Source organism: Bubalus kerabau, chromosome 1 (genome assembly GCF_029407905.1).
Source record: "Bubalus kerabau isolate K-KA32 ecotype Philippines breed swamp buffalo chromosome 1, PCC_UOA_SB_1v2, whole genome shotgun sequence".
Classification (NCBI taxonomy): Eukaryota; Metazoa; Chordata; class Mammalia; order Artiodactyla; family Bovidae; genus Bubalus; species Bubalus kerabau.
Genome location: NC_073624.1, coordinates 62697862 through 62705855, shown reverse-complemented (window position 1 = coordinate 62705855; position 7994 = coordinate 62697862).

Genomic DNA, 7994 nt, shown 5'->3' with positions numbered 1-7994 from the left:
AATGGAAAAAGATATGAAAAATAATAAAAAAGGGAAACTTTTAAGTCAAAAACAAAAACTGCTATGTTGTAAAGGAGATGTTTGAAAGTAAAGATTTCACTGGTAAAAGCAAATATATAGTAAAAGTAATGGTTAAACCACTTAAAAGCTCTTATGAAGATTAAAAGACAAAATTAGTAAAATGAACAATTACTGTAATAATTAGTTGAGGTATACACAAAATAAAATGGTATAAAATATATACCAAATGGTAAAAAATATATATCAAATATATAACATATGGGGTGAGTAGAAATTTATTTAGAATGCCATCAATGTAAAACAGCAACTTTTAAGTTGCTTTATATGTATATACATAATTTATATAATAATCACAGAACAAGCTGAGATATTTTGATCATCACCCCTTTTGGTAACTACAGATGGTGACTGCAGCCATGAAATTAAAGCACATTTGCTCCTTTGAAGAAAAGTTATGACCAACCCTAGACATGATATTAAAAAGCAAAGACATTACTTTGCCAAAAAAGGTCTGTCTAGTCTAGTTTATGGTTTCCAGTAGTTGTGTATGGATGTGAGATTTGGACTATAAAGAAAGCTACTGCTACTACTGCTGCTGCTAAGTCGCTTCAGTCGTGTCCGACTCTGTGCAACCCCATGGACTGCAGCCTACCAGGCTCCCCCATCCCTGGGATTCTCCAGGCAAGAACACTGGAGTGGGTTGCCATTTCCTTCTCCAATGCATGAAAGTGGAAAGTGAAAGTGAAGTCGCTCAGTCGTGTCTGACTCTTAGGGACCCCATGGACTGCAGCCTACCAGGCTCCTCCATCCATGGGATTTTCCAGGCAAGAGTACTGGAGTGGGGTGCCATTGCCTTCTCCAAAGAAAGCCTAGACCCAAAGAATTGATACTTTTGAACTGTGGTGTTGGAGAAGACTCTTGAGAGTCCCTTGGACTGCAAAGAGATCCAACCAGTCCATCCTAAAGGAGATCAGTCCTGAATATTCATTGGAAGGACTGATGCTGAAGCTGAAACTGCAATACTTTGGCCTCCTGATGCAAAGAATTGACTCATTTGAAAAGACCCTAATGCTGGGAAAGATTGAAAGCAGGAGGAGAAGGGGACAACAGAGGACGAGATGGTTGGATGGCATCACCGAGTCAATGGACATGAATTTGAGTAAAACTCTGGGAGTTGGTGATGGACAGGGAGGCCTGGAGTGCTGCAGTTCATGGGGTCGCAAAGAGTCGGAAGTGTTAAAGAAGTGAGCGACTGAACTGAACTGAACTGAAAATGATTGGTCAAAATTCTTTTCATAATAAAAACTCCTTGTCAGATGGCAACTCCTATCAGTTCTTGCAAATCTTGAAAGTAGGAACAATTTCAGTGTTTTAAAATCTCCTCTTCAGAACAAAAAGGAGGAAAAAATCCCATCTTTTAATGCTATTAAGACAGCTTGAGCCTATACTGTGCCACGATTAGTATGAAGAAACCAAATGATGCTTTGTCTTAATGATCCATATATTCACAACAATTTGAAATTAAATCCAGTAAAAGCATAAAAATATCTCCAGATAAGACAAATTCAGATATAATATAACTGGTTAATATTTTACATTTTATATTCACCCCTTTTTTGAAATAGAGAATGATATCTTACAGGCCTTACTTTTGATGAGGGAAAGAACACAGGGAGGGCAAGAAAAATAGGACTGACAATGCCAGAAACGAACTTTATCTCAGGAGACAGGGTGGTGTTGGGGCCTTTGCACATTTTCAGCCAACCTCCCCTCTTCAGAACCATATGATGGGGGTGGAAGCCAAGTAACTAAGAAATACTTGGATTTATTAGCCATTATTCTGGAAATTCCATTGAATCACAGTACCCAGAATCTGTGCCTTAAATTTACCCGGAGTTGACAACTAACAACCACCAGATGGCAGCAAACTGCAGCTGTGTCAGGTGTTGCATCTGGAGACCAAACCCTCCAAGAATCCTGATCAGTTCTGCACATCCTTTCTTGGGTGATACCATTGACTGTACAGTAATTAGGTACTACTTTTAGGGGAAAAGATATTTTGATACTGATAATGGTAATAATAATAATAGTTGAAGCTAGTATTAATTGAAAAACTTTCTTGTGCCCAAAGCTTAATTTATAATATTTTATATAATCCTTAACATCTAAGTAGAGAAAATAATAGTGTTCATTGAATCTTAAAATCATTCAAAAAGTTTTCAAAATCTATGCTCCATGGTGCATAGCCTTACAGCTAAGCTATCAGATATTAAAAGCAATACTCTTACCCGATTCTTACAAATGAGGATTGTAAACAAATCAATGATTTATTAAATGCAATTCTGCTAAAATGCAAATGAGAATTATTTTTAATGCAACAGAATGAAGTTCACTGAAATAATGAGTAGCATTAGCAGAGAAATTTTTGAAAAAGATGTATCCCTATCAGGCATTAAATGCTATTGTGCAATTAGCATGTGATACTAGCATGAAGAGACAAGCAAATCAATGGAAGAAAACAAAGAACTTGAAATACATCTAATATGTATAAAATGTACTACATGATCAAGGGCTTCCCAGGTGGCATAGTAGTAAAGAATCTGCCTGCCAATGCAGGAGATGCAAGAGACACAAGTTCTACTCCTGGGTCAAGAAGATGCCCCTAGAGTAGGAAATGGCAATCCACTCCAGTATTCTTGCCTGGAAAACGCCATGGACAGAGAAGCCTGGCAGGCTACAGTCCATGGAGTCGCAAAGAGTCGGACATGACTGAGCACACACACAAGGTAGGGCATGATCACAATAATAAATCTCATAAACTAAAATAAATGATTATGTATTAGAAACTTTGATATAATTTGGGGCCCTATTGACTAATATTTTACCAGAAGACCAGTAATTTCTTGATCCTGCCTGGATTTGCATCCTATCACGAATTATCTGACTTATTTGCCCAAAGTAACAGTATCAAATTATCATTAGTATCATTATTTTAATTGGTTGGAACTGAGTGTCAAGTTGAACTAAAGCATTTGGGGAAGCCATGAGTTCTGGAAGTAATTCCCCTTTTGCCTATATTCAATTATTAGTATTAGTTTAGGGAAAGAGAGAAAAAATCTTGTCACTATGGAATTGAGTACAACCCATGTGCAAGACGATGTGTGGGCTTCCTTGTGGCTCAGCTGGTAAAGGATCCACCTGCAATGCAGGGGACCTGGGTTTGATCCTGGGTTGGAAAGATCCCCTGGAGAAGGGAAAAGCTACCCACTCTAGTATTCTGGCCTGGAGAATTCCATGGACTGTACAGTCCACGGGGTCGCAAAGAGTCAGACACCACTGAGCAACTTTCACTTTCACTTTCATGTGTGAGACAAAGAAAAATGGAAGAAGTAACCTGGTCTGACCTGACATGGGTAATTGTCAGAACAGTAACAAACAAGTGTATAAAATTTTAAGTAAAACAATTGTTTCTCTCCCATTTATCATTTGGTGTGATTAGATTCCTAGATTCTTATTTAGTATTCACATATATTTAAAGAAACAAAATAAAAATATGGCAAAAACTTTTACTTCCTCTCTTTTTTTTAAGAGAAATATTGGTGAATTGATAGAAAAAGAAAATTGAGTCAAGACCTCAGCCTACCTTATATAGAAAAAGTATTTTATAATAACCAATATTTTAAATGAATATATTAAAATTAGCATTAGAAAGCATTTGATTTTCAGCGCATAAGTAATAATTTAAAAGAGAAAGACCCATAAATAAAATTTTATTAAAATATCCTGCTCTACACCAAAAATAAATTGATTAAAGTGTTTAAATAGTACAGGTTCGATGCAGGATACAGGAAGCTTGGGGCAGGTGCACTGGGATGACCCAGAGGGATGGTATGGGGAGGGAGGTGGGAGGGGGGTTCAGGATTGGGAACACTTGTACACCAGTGGTGGATTCATGTTGATGTATAGCAAAACCAATACAATAATGTAAAGCAATTAGCCTCTAATTAAAATAAATAAATTTAAATTTAAAAGAAAAGAAATACAGAATATTATTTATACACATAATAAAATAAGAATGATCAAATTTGTTATAGGTCCCAGACTGGCTCCATAGCCATACTTCCATTCAGAAATTGAATGTTTCTAGGCTGTGAGATTATGTTTTTAAACTATGACACATGCTTTGGAAGATATATTTGGTTAATTAAGTCCTGGAGCCATACTGGTGTAGAGTTTTGGCTACACCAAACTGCTTAGTCTCAATCTCCTCAATTGAAAATCGTTATTAAAAATGATTATGGCATATAGTACCTGTTAATATATATCAGCCTTTATTATTACAAAATATATCATTTTATACTAAGATGAAAATGGGGAAATGAAAAATAGTAGAATATTATTGACACTTTTTCCATATAAAGAATTGTTTCTCAAATACTATATGATGGACTTCTGTTTTACAGTAACTTTATGGGTGATATACCTCAGAATAAAATCTGGATCTTGGAAAAGAATAGACCTTTTATCATAACTGTTCTATGTAACCAAACATTAATATTCCATTTTGCCACTTACTCGATAAGGCTGTTATCTTGCTCAGACAAATACCAGTTTAATTGCTTTGTAGAATTAAACAAAGTTTTTCTTTCTTGATTTAAGTAATAATTATTATATCTCTTGATGAAGGTGAAAAAGAGAGAAAAAGCTGTCTTGAAACTCAGCTTTCAAAAAACTAAGATGATGGCCTCTGGTCCCATCACTTCATGGCAATAGAAGGGGATAAGGTAGAATCAGTGACTGATTTTATTTTCTTGGGGCCCAAAATCACTGCAGACAGTGACTGCAGCCTTGAAATTAAAATACACTTGCTCCTTGGAAGGAAAACTATGACAAACCTAGCCAGGATATTAAAAAAACAGAGACATCACTTTGCTGATAAAGGTTCATATAGTCAAAGCTATGGTTTTTCCAGTAATCATGTATGAATGTGAAGGTTAAGCCATAAAGAAGGCTGAGTTCTGAAGAATTGATGCTTTTGAAATTGTGGTGCTGGAGAAGACTCTTGAGAGTCCCTTGGACTGCAAGGAGATTGAACCAGTCAATCCTAAAGGAAATAAACCCTGAATATTCGTTGGAAGGACTGATGCTGAAGTTGAAGCTCCAATACTTTGGTCACTTGATGCGAAGAGCTGACTGATTGGAAAAGACCCTGAAGCTTGGAAAGATTGAAGGCAAAAGAACAAGGTGACAGAGGATGAGATGGTTAGATGGCATCACCGATTCAATAGACATGAATTTGAGCAAGCTCCAGGAGATAGTGGAGGACAGAGGAGCGTGGCGTGCTACAGTCCATGGAGTCAGACAGTCAGACATGGCTTAGCAGCTGAACATCAACAAAATATCTGTGTGAACTATGGTATAATATTATTCACACAGATACAATATTATTCATTCAGATATAATATTATTTTAATGAGTAACAGCAGCTCTTAATATTTACTTCCTAATCAAGGTAATATTGAAATGCAGATATTATTATCACAAGTTGAGAACATACATTGTTTTCATATGTCCTAAGCAAATAAAATAATGATCTATATATACCTAAATTATTAAAAATATTTTATAAAGCAGAAAATATTTATTTTTATATATGCAAATATCTTTGATGTAATGATTTTACAAAGTAATTATGCAAAGTAATGTATCTGCTTTTTAATATGCTGTCTAGATTGGTCATAACTTTCCTTCCAAGGAGTAAGCGTCTTTTAATTTCATGGCTACAGTCACCATCAGCAGTGATTTAGGAGCCCCCAAAAATAAGTCTGTCACTGTTTCCATTGTTTCCCCATCTATTATTTGCCATGAAGTGAAGGGACCAGATGCCATGATCTTAGTTTTCTGAATGTTGAGCTTTAAGCCAACTTTTTCACTCTCCTCTTTCACTTTTTCACACGCTAGTAAAGTATTGCTCAAAATTTTCCAAGCCAGGCTTCAGCAATACATAAACCGTGAACTTCTGGATGTTAAAGCTGGTTTTAGAAAAGGCAGAGGAACCAGAGATCAAATTGCCAACATCTGCTGCATCATCGAAAAAGCAAGAGTTCTTTTGGTACCATTTTTTCAATTTTTTCAACAAGTGACATTCATCAAGAGGCTCTTTATGGCTCTTTTTCCTACCATAAGGGTAGTGTCATCTGCATATCTAAGGTAATTGATATTTCTCCCAGCAATCTTGATTCCAGCTTGTTCTTCCTCCAGCCCAGCATTTCTCATGATGTACTCTGAATATAAGTTAAATAAGCAGTATGACAATATACAGCCTTGACGTAATCCTTTTCCTATTTGGAACCAGTCTATTGTTCCATGTCCAGTTCTGCCTGTTGGTTCCTGACCTGCATACAGATTTCTCAAGAGTCAGGTCAGGTGGTCTGGTATTCCCATCTCTTGAAGAATCCACACAGTCAAAACCTTTGGCATAGTTAATTAAACAGAAATACATGTTTTTCTGGAACTCTCTTGCTTTTTCGATGATCCAGCAGATGTTGGCAATTTGATCTCTGGTTCCTCTGCCTTTTCTAAAACCAGCTTGAACATCTGGAAGCTCACTGTTCACATATTGCTGAAGTCTGGCTTGGAGAATTTTGAGCATTACTTTACTAGCATGTGAGATGAGTGCAATTGTGCAGTAGTTTGAACATTCTTTGTCATTGCCTTTCTTTGGGATTGGAATGAAAACTGACCTTTTCCAGTTCTGTGGCCACTGCTGAGTTTTCCAAATTTACTGATATACTGAGTGCAGTACTTTCACAGCATCATCTTTTAGGATTTGAAATAGCTCAACTGGAATTCCATCACCTCCACTAGCTTTGTTCATATTGATGCTTCCTAAGGCCGACTAGACTTCACATTCCAGGATGTCTGGCTCTAGGTGAGTGATCACACCATCATGGTTATCTTGGTCATGAAGATCTTTTTTATACAGTTCTTCTGTGTGTTCTTGTCATCTCTTCTTAGTATCTTCTGCTTGCATTAGATCCATACCATTTCTGTCCTTTATCGAGCCCATCTTTGCATGAAATGTTCCCTTGGTATCTCTAATTTTCTTGAAGAAATCTCTAGTCCTTCCCATTCGATTGTTTTCCTCTATTTCTTTGTACTGATCACTGAAAAAGGCTTTCTTATCTCTCCTTGCTATTCTTACTAACAAAAGAGTCCAAAATGCAGCAGTTGGATGCTATCTCAAGAATGACAGAATGATCTCTATTCATTTCCAATGCAAAACATTCAATATCACAGTAATCCAAGGCTATGCCCCTACCAGTAATGCTGAAGAAGCTGAAGTTGAATGGCTCTGTGAACACCTACAAAACCTTTTAGAACTAACACCCAAAAAAGATGTCCTTTTCATTACAGGGGACTGGAATGCAAATGTAGGAAGTCAAGAAACACCTTGAGGTACTGGCAAATTTGGCCTTGAAGTACAGAATGAAGCTGGGCAAAGGCTAATAGAGTTTTTCCAAGAGAATGCACTGGTCATAGCAAAAACACCCTCTTCCAACAACACAAGAGAAGACTCTATACATGGACGTCACCAGATGGTCAACACCAAAATCAGGTTGATTATATTCTTTGCAGCCAAAGATGGAGAAGCTCTATACAGTCAGCAAAAACAAGACCTGGAGCTGACTGTGGCTCAGGTCCTGAACTCCTTATCGCCAAATTCAGACTTAAATTGAAGAAAGTAGGGGAAACCACTAGACCATTCAGATATGACCTAAATCAAATCCCTTATGATTATACAGTGGAAGTGAGAAATAGATTTAAGGGACTAAATCTGACCAAGTGCCTGAAGAACTATGGATGGAGGTTTGTGACATTGTACAGGAGACAGGGATCAAGACCATCCCCGGGTGTGGAGAAAAGGGAACCCTCTTCCACTGTTGGTGGGAATGCAAACTAGTACAGCCACT